Source organism: Gigantopelta aegis, chromosome 8 (genome assembly GCF_016097555.1).
Source record: "Gigantopelta aegis isolate Gae_Host chromosome 8, Gae_host_genome, whole genome shotgun sequence".
NCBI classification, from domain to species: Eukaryota; Metazoa; Mollusca; class Gastropoda; order Neomphalida; family Peltospiridae; genus Gigantopelta; species Gigantopelta aegis.
In genome coordinates, this window is record NC_054706.1 from 66,906,921 (window position 1) to 66,923,745 (window position 16,825).

At 35.6% G+C, this 16,825-nt stretch overlaps 1 long non-coding RNA gene across 1 annotated transcript; it reads right to left on the minus strand.

Moving 5' to 3' along the window:
• Window positions 1-47: 47 nt before the first annotated feature.
• LOC121380019 lies at window positions 48-16,361 on the minus strand. Its single transcript, XR_005958872.1, has 5 exons — window positions 16,089-16,361; window positions 14,555-14,732; window positions 10,015-10,349; window positions 6,307-6,380; window positions 48-332 (listed from the first exon to the last, which is right to left on the minus strand). It is a non-coding gene; the product is annotated as an uncharacterized LOC121380019 (long non-coding RNA).
• Between the last annotated feature and the right edge of the window lie 464 nt (window positions 16,362-16,825).

The following is a 16,825-nucleotide window of genomic DNA, read 5'->3' on the forward strand; positions in this document are numbered from 1 at the left end:
ATAATTGTCACATATATAAAGAACATTATAAATACTTATCATAAATAGTTAGGGTTTGGGTTAGTGACAGTGCCAAAGGAAAGTCCTTACCTTTTGAGCAATGAAATACAAAAATCTAATTAGTTAATAAAAAATTTAAACAAATTATGAAAAGTATAATAAAATATCAACTTACTCGTTTGCGCTTTCGCTTTTTCAACACAGATCTTGGAGTTGACGAGAGTAGCGGTTTGCCGATTTTTTTATCTATAAGAGTCTTCGATGAAATGGACGGTACTGCAACTGGTGTAAGTCTTGGTATCCATTTAATTGAAAATTGGTTACTCAAACCTCTGTCAATGAAACAATTGTCTTTAAAATGTTCGGAACAAATTGTGGTGTGGGCCGATGGTCCTTTCCAATGTGCTCGGGTAGCATTGACGAATGCCGTCCACTTTGCCCTAAAGTACCGATCAGTAGGAAATAAATGAAGGCTAATCCCTTCTTTTACCCCATAACAATTGGAACAATTTGCAACACAGCACCGTTTGACCATTGTTACAATTTATACAAACTTAACAAAGCCCTATTGTCCTCATCAAATTGTTCACTTCCCACTCGACTGCACAGTGCAGTAGCCACGAGGCAAGAACGTGGCTTTTGTTTTCCCCTCCCCCCCCCCCCCCCCCCCCCCCCCCCCCCCCCGTGATGTCACAGGTAAGGGCAGATAAGCCATGCAGGTTTTTCGTTGATCGCTTTTCGGCTGTTGTTTTAGTCACTTTTAAAAATTAATAGTGCTTTATCGGCAACACTTTATTTTATATATATATTTTTTTAAGAACATCTAATAGGGTTATTAACTATTTTTAATAACAAATAGCACCCTTGTTTATCATTCGTGGTATCCTTTAAAGACAATGAAAAGGCAGCTTTTGCTGCCAAGTCTGCTTTGAGTTAGCCCCGACCATGTCAGTTTTGTAGCCCGAGTACTCTTCCGTTCGAGAGCTATAGTCCTTCCCACAGGGTATGTCTTTTTTCATACTATGGAATTTATTACAAGTTATTTATTTCTCAGCCGATTGTTTTCTATATTGCACACATTTAAAAAAAAAAAAAAAATTGTAATTTCCAAAACATTTTTACTTTTAAACTTACGTCAAACCAAACTGAAATTATTTACAAAAAAAAAAAAATTCTAGGAGGATGGGACGGACTATATAGCTCAGTTGATTGAGTCCTCGCTTGAGGTGCTTATGTAGGAACAAATCACCCTGGTTCATCCATTCAACTTATTGGGGGTTTTTTCTCGTTCCAACCAGTGTACCACAACTGGTCAAAGACCGTGGTATGTGCTTTCCTGTCTGTGGGAAAGTGCATATAAGAGAACCCTTGTTGTATTAGGAAACATGTAGCTGGTTTCCTCTGATGTTTTGGCGTCGTTAAACAAAATAAACTTTAACAGACTAGATGGCTATTTGGACGGTTATGACCGTAACCGTCCAAATACGCCTAGCTCTCGAAAACAGCAAAGTACTCGGGTTATCCAATGTTGGTGTTCCATACAGTGGTTTTTTAAACATCAGCTTCATTCTGTCAAGCCATTTCTGGTAGAGTGGCAGTCCTTCTATAGTCGGTGCTGGAAGAATGAGGTGGTCTTGTGACGTGCTTGCATCGGCCACACACATTTAACTAATTCTTCATTTATTTTAAAGAAGGACACGCCTCCTTGGTGTGAATATTTCCAGTGTACATTGACAGTGCGTTATATTTTGCTGGAGTTTAATCATTTGAAGACGTCGAGAAAAAGATATATTTGGTAACAGAAATGTAGTAAAACGTATTAGATTCCACGCAGAATCAATTTTAAAGTTTTAAAGACATTTTGATTTAAATATCCGACTACTCTCAAAAGAATTTAAGGGTCAGACGATATTTTCGACATTATTTTCTGAATGTCAATTATATTAGCTAGACCATAATGTCACGCATGGTATTGTTCCATTTTGACGAAAGTGGGTCTAAGCAACCCATAAATGAATTAAAATCCACTGTCATTGACACTGTCGACTAGTTCTAATGGCAAAAACATGCTTACATTTGCACGTAAATTAGGGCGAAAGCGAAAAGTCTGCTAAGTGCCCATAACTTGCTTTTTCACAAAGCGCTTCATTTGCACGCTTTGCACGTGTATTCCATGTTCCCAATGCTGAATTTCCGTATAATTGGAGCTTGCGTTCGTGTACGGTGCACACTGCAAATTCGACAATGGTACGACTTCAACTGACTATCGAAGATCGAGGAAGGGCTATTGCTTGGCTTCAGGATGGCAATACGCAAAGAAATGTTGCTCTGAGACTTGGTGTCAGTCAGAGTGTCGTTGGCCGACTGTGGCAACGGTACCAAGCAACGAATTCTGTTCGAAATCGTCCACGTTCGGGAAGACCCGAAGCACTACAACTAGAGAGGACCGCTGCATCACCAATATGGCTCTACGTCAACGCACAACCACTGCACGCCGATTACGTGACAATCTGCGGACTGCGAATGGAACTCGAGTGTCTGATCAAACCATACGCAATCGTCTGAGAGCCAATAATCTACGCTGCCGTCGCCAGGCTGTTCGACCACCACTCCTACCACGTCACAGAACGGCCAGACGTCACTGGTGCACGCTTCATCTGCGATGGCAACGTGTTCAGTGGGGTCGAGTGATGTTCACTGATGAGTCCAGGTTTAGTCTTCAGTTCAACGACGGTCGGGTTCGTGTCTACAGACGTCCTGGGGAGCGCTTCGCTGACGTTAACGTTAGACAACGTCACCGGTTCGGTGGTGGCAGCGTCATGGTGTGGGGCGGCATCTCTATCCACCACAGGACCCCCCTCTATGTGGTGGATGGCAATCTGAATGGAATCCGCTATCTGAATGAGATTATTCGGCCGTTGGTTCTCCCTGGCCTTCAGCAGATTGGCGGCGGGGCAGTTCTGCAGGATGCCAATGCCAGACCCCACCGCGCCAGGGTGGTAACGGACTTTCTCAGACAACAAGGTATCGCCAGGATGGATTGGCCAGCATATTCGCCTGACTTGGCCCCAATAGAGCACGCCTGGGACGAATTAGGCAGGAGAGTTCGGGATAACCATGCCCCTCCGGCCAACCTTCATGATCTGTGTCAACTTCTTATGGCAGAGTGGCAGGCCATTCCCCTAGAGTTCTTCAGACGTCTGATCAACAGCATGAGGCAACGATGTGTCTAGTGTATTCGCGCCAGGGGTGGATTCACACACTATTAAACGAATGTTCTAATGTGTAAAATCCATGTTTGACAACCTTCAACTTTGACAGCATGTCATGTGACTTTCTTGTATACAGTGACGTTTATTTGTGGGTTTTTGTAAATATGGAACAATAAATAAAAATGTTGGTGTAGTTTACATCATCAATCTAATACACTCTGAAACTTATTTGGTTATAAATTTTTGACCCTTAAATTCTTTTGAGTAGTATATTACAACATATTTACCTTGATATTTATACTGTATTGTATCGCCACATCTCCTTACACTGTGGTTTTACATAATTGTATCTTTAATGTAAATAATCATATCCATACACTTACATGTAAAGTTTGTTTTATTTAACGACGCCACTGGAGCACACTGATTTTTTTATCTATTGGACGTCAAACATATGGTCATTCTGACACTGTGTTTTTTTTAGAGTAAACCCGCTGTCGTCACATAGGCTACTCTTTTACGATAGGCAGCAAGGGATATTTTATTTGGCTTCCCACAGACAGGATAGCACAAACCATGGCCTTTGTTGAACCAGTTATGGACCACTGGTCGGTGCAAGTGGTTTACACCTACCCACTTGCAAAGCACTCACTCAGGGTTTGGAGTCAGTACCTGGATTAAAAATCCCATGTCTCGACTGGGATCCGAACCCAGTACCTATCCAGCCTATAGACCGATGGCTTAACCACTGCGCCACCGAGTCCGGTACACACTTACATGTAAATTTGTTTAACACTCAAAAGCCGATGTGTTTTTGTAATACACATGGGTTTTAGCGTATCAATAAGTTTTAAATATAAATAATTTATTTTATGTAACTAATGTTTTATTTCAGGTTGTTTGTGCTAAAAGCTAACTGGTAGCTAAATGATCAAATATATTTTAAATAATTAATAATATGTTTTCAGGTCACATAAAATACAGGCTGGTCTTGTATTTAACATATCAATTGTATTTCAGTGCAGGTACTATGAACTGAGTTTAAAGTTCAAGTTTTCCCAAAACAGTGTAATATACAACAGCGTGATGTGTTCATCTTTTTGTCCTATTCTTTAGAATCTGGCATTCATTAACCTTTTAAACCCTGAGTGAGTGCTCCGCAAGGCTCATTCGATAGGTGTAAACCACTTGCACCGACCAGTGATCCATAACTGGTTCAACAAAGGCCATGGTTTGTGCTATCCTGCCTGTGGGAAGCGCAAATAAAAGATCCCTTGCTGCCAATCGGAAGAGTAGCCCATGTAGTGTCGACAGCGGGTTTCCTCTCAAAATCTGTGTGGTCCTGAACCATATGTCTGACGCCATATAACAGTAAATAAAATGTGTTGAGTGCGTCGTTAAATAAAACACTTCTTTCTTTCTTTCATTAACCTTTTATGACCTTACCACTAAATGCACGTTCATGCAGATTTGTTTTCCTTTCACAGAATTTAACAGTCAGACAATAGTTAGATGCGGGTGAAGTCGGAGTTGGAAGTTCTTACAGGTTAGAAATAAAACTCAATCCATTTATAATTGTATTATAATATAGCGGTGTGGTTGTTTGAATGAAAGATATTATATGTTGATAGTCTGGTTATTTGTATAGCTGTAGCTATATTGTATATTTTTACATGTATATCAGCTGGTAACTTGGCTGATATTCACATCGTTACTTTTTCCATTTTCTTTATCATTGAACTATGGATATTTTAAATAAGTAACTTTTTCTTTAATGTTAATGTATGTTGTAATAAGAGCATACAAGAATGTATAGGTTTTACATGTTATGTAATAAGTTATTTATATAGCTTATTTGTTATTTAGGTATTTAGGTTGCTTTGGACTAACCGAGCAGAAACACGCCTTTGTTAAATCCACAGGGTACGTGAAGAGATTAGTAATGTTTAAGACAATTGGATAAAAACAATTTATAAAGTTAAATATTATCTCGCTTTATATATTCTAAAGCCAGTAACGTTAATTAATAAATATTAAATATATTTTAAGTAATAATTATGATTTTGAATAATATATACATTTTGAGTAATATATGTGTTATTTCCCTTTGAGATTTTATGAATTGTAATTTTATATGATGTGTATATATTTGGATTTTATTATACGTGTATATTTAGTAGACATTATATTGTGTTGTATTTATTACAGTGTCGTTATCGCTATCGCGTTTTCACTGAATAAAAGATGGTTCCTGCTGTCAGTTCTCGTTTTCTGTGAACCCTGGTGCAGGGGCTTAATTCACTAAACTGTCGCAACTTTGCGATATCGCAGTGCAATGCTAAATACTTGCAAAGAGGATGTTTTGTTGTCTAGCAGAGCCTAAGAGAGATTTGGGCCCCTGATTGGTACATTTTTGTGCTGGGGTATCGTTAAACAGTCATTCATCCATCCATTCGCTTGTTACATACGTTTTGCAACAGGTCGTTAGATAAATGTATCCAACAATCAATCAGTCAACCATTTGAAGGTTCAAGCACGACTGTCTTGTCACATCGCCGAGATTCCCCGGTGGATGTGTCCAAGACAGACGAATCTAGCAACAGCCACTTGTGTAGTATTTTCTATATACATTGATATATCTAAAAATTGGTGTTGGTCATGTTGCTTTTTTTCTTATGCAGTTCAGTATACCATCCCAAACCATAGAATCGGAGGATATGTTTAATAACTTGTTATCAATATGTCTTGGTGGCTTTACTCAATAAAACGCCATGTACAGTTTGAAAAGAGGAACTTTTTTCGAAGGACTTGCCTTTGGCACTATCACTAACCCTAACCCTAACTCTATTTATTATAAGTATTTATAATGGTCTTTATACGTTACAGTGCCAAAGGAAAGTCGTAGGGTTTTTTTCAACCGAGGGTCATTTTTCTACGGAGAATACCGAGTCTTTTGCCGTAGAAAAGTGACCCCCGATCGGTATTCTAGGGGGTCCAAGTACCACTGGGATGCGACCTCAGTACGTATAAGCTTTACAATGGTTTAACAATCAAGTCAACTACACCTGTTGTTTATTACAAACACTTAACATACCGTCTTTCTCCGTCATCTTTAGATTTTCATTCCTGCCAGTATTACTGCGCTGTTTTCTTTATCTTGCAGAACACCTAAAAATAACATACAGAAGGAAATATAATTGCGCATAAACAAGTAGTGCACAAAAGCAAGTTACGATACTATTTAATCTCAATCAGGAAATACATTTATCTGTACTTATGTTCATGATTTCAAGGCATATAATAAAGAATCAGGCGGATTATAATGTGTAAGAAGAGGACAAATTGCCAATACAAGTACATAATATTTAACATACATGACAAGAACATGCAATATTATTAACACAGAATATCCTACAGTTAACATATAAAGGGACTATCCTGAGTTTGCAGCCATTGTAACATGTTTCCGACTGACAGACGTTTTTGCGACTACAATTTCATATTTAATACATTTCTTGTTTAGAATACCAGCGTCTGTATATCCAATATGTTTGTGATCGTATACTAATGTTTTTCGTAGCTGTCACTTGCTCATTTTAATCATCACTTATTGTTTTGCATTTACCATAGTTTGACACCCAATAGCCTTTGTATTTTTCGTGCTGGGGTGTCGTTAAACATCTATTCTATTCTGTTGCTCATTTTGCTTCGTAATATATATTGTTTTTGTACGTACGACATTATTGGAAGGTGAAATCGGATTTGAGCTCCTACAAACATTAGGACAACAAACAGCTTGTTTATACAGATGCTGATCGATATTCTATACAATAAATTATCTTTTAACCCTTTAAAGCCCAGTGTACTCAGATGAGTGCATACTTTATAAACACAAACACTATTTGCAAAAATAAAATATTTCTAATGAATAAGTACTGAGAATGTCCATATATGTCTAATATCCTCAAAATTAGTACAATTTACTTGAATGATTAAACTTATATTTGAACAGAGCCAAACATTTAAATGTGTACTCGTTTGAGTACAATAAGCACCTACGGCAAGATGTTTATTTTGTAGTCTTTTCTCTGCACTTATAGATCTGCTACATTGTTCTAATGGTGTGTTAAATAAATTTGATATGTTTTTTTCTGATTGCAACAAATATTTTTAAAATCTGATGTAATAATTACTTTTGTACTCATACGAGTACAGCCCCATGTACTCATATGAGTACATTTAAAAACAAATAAAAAATTAATATTTATTTCAAATATACTCAAACGTGTTTTTAAATGATGCTATGTTTATTCACAAACCAATATTTTATCTGAATTCATGCTAGTTTTGTCACGGGCATTAAAGGGTTAATATGTCATTTTAGTCATCAAAAAGGATCTGTTGGTCATGTCAGTCCGCCTCGTCTGCCGTCATAGACAACAATATGTCTGCAGAAAGTGTCACGATGAACGTTTGTACACCCTGGAAGCTAAATTAAGCAAATACTTTCCAAAGAGACCTTTTATAATTATCCATCCAACAACTTTATTTATAGCTAAGGCACATCTTCGTCTGCTCCCCGGATGTTGGACGTCTAATCGTGTGTTCCATTAAAAAAACACAAAAAAAACAACAACAAAAAATCCCAAACAAAACCCTCACTGCTCAGAACAATCTGTGAAGACTGCGGCCAAATATACTCTGTAAGGTCTGTCCTCCAGACATATGGTTGTCAATCAAACAAGATCCGATGGTTAAGAAATTAAAATGAAACAGATGAGGAGTCGTGCTCGCATCGGTCATACATATATACTTTAATTTATTCTGAAGACGGATCCTCCACCTCAGTGTGAGCACTATCAGTGTACGCTGACAGTACGCCATATTTTGGTGGAGCGCAATCATCTGAAGGAAACTGGAAAAGATATATTTCGATGAAGAAAGGTGATGAAATCATTTTGATTCCATCCTGAACTTCTGTTGCAATTTTATTCTAAATTTTAATTTTATCTAACTGTGATATTGGTATTTTTTGCACAGTTCTTTACACTGTGTTTTATTTAATTCTTGAATTTTTATATTAATATTGATCATCACTTCATGTTTGCATTAACCAAAGTTTGACATTCAGTAGCCAATGTATATTTCGTGCTGGGGTGTCATTCATTCGGATGATGAAATCGGAAGCAAGCAAACATGTCGAGGGGTTAGTGCCAGAACCACTTATCTCCTTTCCACTTCAATCTGAGAAAACTGCACTGAAAACTTTGGAATGCACTTAAAAATCGAAAACTTAACTTTTGCTAAATATTTTGCTTTTAGATGCTAGCAGTTATTTGTTTTAGTATAAACCTTAAAAGTTTTGTCCGCTAATAATAATAAATCATGATGTAATTAGATGAAGAAATATTTAATTTATTCTGGTTCCTGGAACTTGAACACAAACAGCTCCAACCAGCATGCCAGAGCAAGCTATTTTATAAACAGTTTTTCTTACAGTCCAGCACATGTGACAAATTGTGTGAATCTCAAGTCAAGAATAATGTTATCTTGCAGTGAGTCCACGTGGCATACAGTAAACGTTTAATTTCGCAGCAGCTCTGAGACACCTAATTGGGTCTGTGTTGTTAATACTTTGAAAATGTACTGGCGGCAGGAAGTAAATGTAAACAATAACAAATTATCTTTGGATGGCAAACACTGGAAAGGGGCATGGGTGTTTCCAGCTGTGTGCACAGTAACCTTATCCTACACTCAGATGGTAAATTGTACTCCCTGGTATTGTAGCAGGTTGCTAGAAGCTCTTAACAACTTTAGAAAAACAATTTGTCAAACAAAGCATAGCCTTAAAACCAGTATAACAGATATATTTGTTATACTAATTATTACATGAAATGTAAGCTATCATACCAGTTATAACATATATATTTATTACACTAATTAAACACGAAATATAAGCTATCAGAGTAAACTGCACCACCTGTAGTGTTGAGCTACTGACTGAATAAATAATCAACCGTTAAGATAAGTTAATACGTTTAATGATTTTTAAGACACAGTAATTTAACGAAACAAAATGAATACAGGGCCAGTAACTATATTCGGTATTTTTCTTTAAAAGTTTTAACTCGTTCTAAAGTGTCTACGTTTTGACATGTTCTAAAACAAAATTATGTTCTTCAACTTAATGATTTAAACAGCAATTTAGAGAGATTAAAATGACAAATATATTTACAATCAACGTGTAATGATTCCTAGCAGAATGCGCATTTTCGTACGTTTTACAAAAATGCACAAAAATCTCATTGTGTTTAAGATGTTTGCATGCAACATGGGTCAGATGTTACTAAAACAATGTTCAGAAGTTATATGTGATTAAAACTTACTAAAATAATATGACATTAGCAAATAATTACCACAATTCTACTGTCCATGCAAGTAATACTACTAAAGGTACCTGTGTTGAAACCAAAATCTGTCGATTGATGTACTTTAAATTGCACATATATACACTGCCGTATCCGGGTAGCCAGGGATTGGGCACAAGAGGACCTCTTTTTTCACAATACCAACTTTTATAATGCATGTCACCCCATAAAATGTGTAAAAGCAGTGCCCTCTATCTCCACTCCACCCCCAATAAACAATCCTGGTTACCCTAATATGTATATATATATGTATATGTATATATATATATATATGTACATATACATATACATACATACATATATATATATATATATATATATATATATATATATATATATATATATATATATGGCTAGTGAATTGCTAAAATCACCTATTCCATGTTCCATGTTTTTTTAAATCCTCAAACTCTAGGCGTTTGGTGCTTGTGGATAGTTGTGTATCAAGTTTTAACTGTTATTTTTGTTCCACTAAGAATTCAATATGACGCAGGTCGGAAGGTGTGTGTGTCCCGTGATCGTGGCTATTTGGATCTACAAAACAAAGCTGGCTATGACACATCACAACTCGAAACGAATCCGGCAAGTGATATCACATCCTAAGCCCGTGTCTTTCCGCAACGTTAATTTTCAATCCAGACCCTGGCAACCTGATCTGAGAGTTGTTTAAACCATAGTTATCATATGTTGAGGTATTTCAACACTTGGTCTGTAAAATACAAAAGGAAAATTGTTACCAGCATAGTGGCTGCTCCAACAAAACAGCGACAATGTATCATTTATATGCATTTCCCCCATTGGCCAGGTGTAAAACATATCTAAATACAGTTTAATGCATTCGTCATCAGCACTGATCTAGTGCGTGATTAAGTATAATGTTTGTCTAATGCGCTCGTATAATGATATACATGTACACAATACATTTTATTTAAACACACTATAGCAGTAACCACTTTGTTATAATCTCATCATTGGAACATCTGAAATGCTACAATTATTCCAGTTAATGTAGTAATATTTAGATATTTTAGCCCAGAAAATATGAATGTGTATACATTTCAACTACTACAATGAACAATATTTATTATTAGTATGCATATTTATTTTATGCCATTTATATAAAGGGGGTCGCTTCTTCTAACCAATTAGTTATAATATGAACTACCATGAACGGACTCCGATTTAAAGAAAAATACTTGACCTGTATCTACTAATTCATGTTCAACTATATGTCAAATATTATATAATGTCTATAAAATACACATTGACTAGAAAAGTTACAATCCTGTGATGATGCCTTTGAAATAATATAAACTAATTTCCCTCTATGCTAAGTAAATTAAAATATTTTATTGTGTATGGTCATAAAACATTTATCATCTTTGGGCCGGTATCCTTTTTACAATAAACAATTCCTAGGCATTTTCATTTTAAATTGCAACTTAAATTTATTTTTTATATAATATTCAAATTGTCTACAAAATACAGACATAGCTAGATCATAATTTTTAACTAAGGTTGTTGCATATGGGAGCCATGTTTAAAAAAGGAAGAAAGAAAGGAATTTTATATTTAATGACACACTCAACACAACTACAGGTATGTGGTGTCATACATGTGGTTAATGACCACAAATATATTTTAGAGAGGAAACTATGGGCAACTATTTTTTTTATTAGCACCAAGGAAGCTTTAATATATGCATCATCCCACAGACAAGATAGTACATATCATGGTCTGTAACACCAGTTGTGAAGCACTCGCTGGAACGAGAAATAGTCCAATGATTACACCAACAGGGATCGATCCTAGACTGACCGTACACCAGGCCAGCACTTTACTACTGGGCTACGTCCTGCCCCCGGCAAATTAATTTAATTATATTATTTTTTTCTTCTAATACAGATAGTAACTATTCAGACTAAAATAAGGGAAAACAACTTTCCTGTTTAACTAGGTTCTCTGTCTCTGTTTAGTTTATATTTTCTTAACTGCATGTTTCTTCTATAGAACTAAATGAACTCTGCAATCACTTCTTATTAAACTATTTACATAACCGACATTTATTCAGCAACTAGTTAACAACACACATTTTACCACATTCCAGATGTCTAAGAACTAAACACTTCCAGCCCCCCCCCCCCCCCCGCCCCCCATTGTCTGCAGTCCATCTCAGATTATCACAAACGGACCGGTCATCGTGATGCGTAAACAGTCAATTCTAGCTACCTCAGCCAGAGTTGTTATTTCTTTGTAAGCCAAAACATCCAGCCAGAGATTATATAAAACACCTTCGCTGGATGTAAACACTTAGAGCTAGCATATGTCAGCCTGTCATGCGGTATGGCACCTAGGATTCAATCTTCTCAGACAGTTTACAGCCCACCACAATCCAGTGTTGTAAGCTAACGTGTTATGTCTGTCAGCTATTGGTGATACTACAAAATTCTAGAGAGACAGAATAAGGTAGTGCTAAAAACATGGTTTTTGCCTTTTGTGGATATGGACATAAAAGATAATTGGTTTGGATTCTGTTCTTTAAATGCATAAATAAATGATTGGTTTGAATGAGACATTGTGAAATGATAGTACACCTTCCCATGATGCTGACAAGGTGATTAACTAATTTTTGTATAATTCACCATATAATGGGTTCTGGCACTAACCCCTCGATGTACAAGTATTTCGTCTATTTTCATCAGGTAACATGGAGTGGTTTGTATCGAACAGATATATTGATCGCATATTCGTAATAAATCTTCATCCAAGGAAACGGAGATTTGTGCTCTTAAAAATAACAATGTCACCTAGACAGCTAGAAGCTGAAATAATCATGTTTTGTAGAATTTCGTTACAGTTTGTTGGTTATATTGATAGACATATTAAATTTATTTTATATACAAGTATAACTAACTAAAACACTTCAAATCTTAGACATATAAAATATAGGAATAACTATTAATATTATGCATGCACATCAATTAGAAGTGTAGACATTACATAGAAGTATTAGTTGGTAACATTTGTGTTTTAAATGAACATCCTCAAATTATGTAAAATGAGTTGAGTTGCCACTTTAGGCACAAAATGCCCTGGGAAGTACTTTTGTTTTTAAATATGGACTACTGATGCGTCAGTGCTCAGACTAAGTTAAAACCAAATTACTACCTGTTCCACTAATTATAATTTTTTCTACATTTTTAATGTTATTCCTTACTAAATTCTGAGCAAACACAGTTAATTTAACTACTTTTGCAATTTGTGATGGGTATACCATAGGTTATCTGCACTACTTGAGCTAATATGTGTTTAATCGTTCCAGTACAATCAGGTGCGGATTCAGGGGTTTTGTGGAAAGTTGGGGTGGGGTGGGAGGGGGACGGACACGATAAGAGGTATATAAACAGATTTTAATTTTATTACTTATTTTTATTTTTTGATGTTGGGGCGCCTGATAAAATAATATTTCAATTTTACTACCACAGTAAAATTTTACTCGTTTAAGGGCTACTGTTAATAACCAGTATATTAATTCATATTCATTCAAAAATTGCATTTAAAAGTGCACGATTGTTTTTCTTTGGTCGTACCATTTTGATATAACATAACTGAAGGACATGGTTGGCCTTTAGGGATAACTGTCAGGTAGATGATTTAATAGTACTCTTTCCTACTTCAATTTTTAAAAATTCAAATTCCATGCCAATATATTGATTAAATGAAACATGTTTTATTGCTTTAAAAAAAAAAACCCAAATAGATTAGGCACAAGTTTCTTTCCAACTTACAAGGCCTTCTTCATAATACATACATAATCACAACAGTAATATATTTATGCAATTTAAATATGAACACACATGAATATTATTGAAAGAGAGAAAGATGGAAGGAAAGACAGAAAGGAAGTAACTGATGTTATCTGTGTTCGATAGTCTAACAGCAGGTTTGCTAAAAACAGAATATAAACATAATGCATTGCAATCTCATTACATAGAAGCTATTTTACAAAAATGACCATACATTATTTACTAATTAAGGGAAACGCCTCGTGTGTACACACACACACACACACACACACACACACGAGCACCGTTGTGTCGAACTTGCTTTAGTCGATATATCGCTTGTGTCAGTATGACTGGTTGGTCTCGGCAAATACGTGTATTAACTATCTTTTTTTATCTTTTTTTCATCTCGATTTGTTTAAGTCGCTATTAGGCTACGTTTGTGTCGATATATTTTTTTGGTCCCAACGTAGACGTTTATATGGGAAAATGTCTCTATATGTCGATATTATCCTAATATTATGTGCTAAAATAAATAAAATATTTTAAAAAGTAGATATGCATTGTGCTATCTGAAATCAATGTCCTTTCGGTATTTTGAGCATGTAACAAACCATCGAACGAGTTGCCCACAATAGGAAACTATCAGAGATTTTCCGACAGGTGGCGCTTGTGCACTATACACAATTCCGGTTTCTAAATGTGTATTGTCGTAACGCACCGATCAGTATATCCACTTTATTATTCCCGACCTAATTATAAGAATGTATGTGACTGAAGCGTAGAACGGCTAAAATTTTTTTTAATAAGAATGGAAGAAAAAAACAGAAAGAAAGTTTAGTCAAATCGTGGGTTTCCCTACAGTTCTCACAAATTTCTATCAAATATCCATCATACTAAAAACATTAAATGTGTACACATTTGACTGATAATACTTGAGTGTTTGCAATAAAAAACGGTAACACCATTTAATAAAGTTTTAATTTGTAAAACGCCACGTTCCATTCTCCGCTGTTTACTTCCGGGTTCTATTCACTGTTTGTTGTGAAGATATACAGATATACGTGTTTAAAAACACAAATTATTTCTTTGCAGAGTAGTGTAAATTCAATCAAATTTTTCAACATACCCTTGCAGCTTACACAGGGACGTCTCGCGACTGGAGTCGAGAAAACTTCAAAGAGCACCGCCGAATATGTGACTGCCACATACGGATGCCGCAGACCCCTGCGATACCCCCGATTTCCTGGAATCTTAGAAATCCACCGTAGGTAGAAAAATTCGTACGGGGCTCAGTGGATATGTGACTGTAGAATAAGCAAAAAAAAAATTTTACGTTTTTTTTTGTTTTTTAATTTAAAAGTAATAAATAAACTGAACAAATATAAAAATTTCCAATTTCATGATGTTTATGTATATAAATTCTATATTATATTTTGTATTTTATTGTTATGGTAAAATGTTTTTGTTTTTTTTTCGGGGGGGGGGGGGGGGGGATCAGTAGCAAAAACCAAACAGTTTGTTTTGTTATGCCTCAAGTATTTAATTAAATTTCATATTGCAAAACAAGCTCTTCAGTCTTTTTAGAATAACCAAAAATGAAAAGAAAATTAATATTAGTATTACATCTCAGCACATTTTAAATTTAAACAGCCTTCATAAATTTGGCCCAAAGTCATTTTGACACTTGGCCTAAATACTGACTAAATGAGAAGGTAAACCCATGACCACCACACAGGCTACTCCTACCCATGATTACTTTAATTTCAGCATTTTCATTTTCATTTGAGTTATTTGTTTACACCACCATCAGAGCATCCTTTGGTAGTGTTTTTGACAGTAATTTAAGATATGCTTAGTATAAAAAGAAAATGCATCCTACATAAATATTACATCTTACAAAACAGATACTCAACTAGTAGGCCACCTATAGACAGATTAACAAAGGAATAATCAAATTCTTTTTTTAGGTAGGGTCGGTTTCAAGAAACACATTTGTTTACACCTTAATGGGCACACCACATCTTCACCATTGTATGTCTATAAATGTACATTGTATGTTATTTGCATGTCTCGAACAATTTTTTTTTCTTCTTCAAATTGTATATTAAGGGCTGCGGAATAGGTGGGGGCCGATAAGGCCATGGTCTCCTCCTTTTCCCTGTTACTGTGCTCAAAACGCTGGAGATGTCATAGGCCCTATTTTAACATCTGAAATTTAAATTTATTCCGGGTTAGCATGACTCCGAACCCCCACCAACAGGTTCGGGCCCTCAAATACATATATTCTCTCTCACGCACACACACACCACAACCTTCGAACTGACAGCACTCTACTAGTACCCCATCTCCACTTTCAAATACACTCCGCTGCCCCTGTACATAATACAAAAATGTGTGTTGTTTCTGAAACCCTTTCCGTTTAGTTTTGTGAAATTATTGATTAAAATTAAATTAATAAATAAATGAAAAATCACCAACATGATCAATGTCATGGGAAATAGGACGAACCTACCAAAACCCTCCCCCCTCCCCCAAAAGACGTGAACAAAACACAAATAAACAAATGTGCACATAACATACATAAAATGAACAAAATATAATATTTCAACAACATTCTATTTAAGTAACATATAAATAATTAAATTTTTAAAAATACATACACCGAGAATGGATAGGTTGGTTTTCGGCAATGCCATACAAACGTCTCGTTCTCCAGCGATTCGGTTTGTTTTTTGTTGTATTTTGTCATATAATAGATCCGTTATTCAGTCGTTAGCCATTCTTTGTACAATGCCTCTTGTTCGTACAGTGGTGGACAAAGAAATTTTATGCGACCAGTCGCTTCAAATCACACTACCGAACAGCTGTTTAAAGGGGCATAACCACGTTTTTAAACATTAAGGAATATTTTTTACTATTATAGCCGTTTTTGACAACTGAAATCATACTTTACTTTGATTTTATGGTTTAAATTATCAATTTCCGTACATTCGAAGTGTTTTGTGTCATCTTGGTGTTTTTAATATCACAAAAAACATTTCTCATATTTTTAAAAACACACGTGCGTTTGAGAAGTAATAGTAATGGAGTCGAGTTTTAGTCTATTTTTAGAGGGTATTTCACCATTTCAAAGTCACAGATCCGTGTTTCACTCAATTGTGACTTTATCCAATATTACATGTATGTAGATTAACTAAACTTAGTGTTAATTTTCACGAGTTGAAACTAGGGTCGGGCCCTTTAAAGTGTGACTATAGTAACGACGCGTCACAGTTCACGTGTAAGATAAACGAATGAAATTATCTAAACCATTGAACAAAGTACTAAAATGGTTTTATCGAGCTTAACAAAAAACGCTAGCAGACGACGATTGTTAAAGAATGTAACTTTTTCTTCT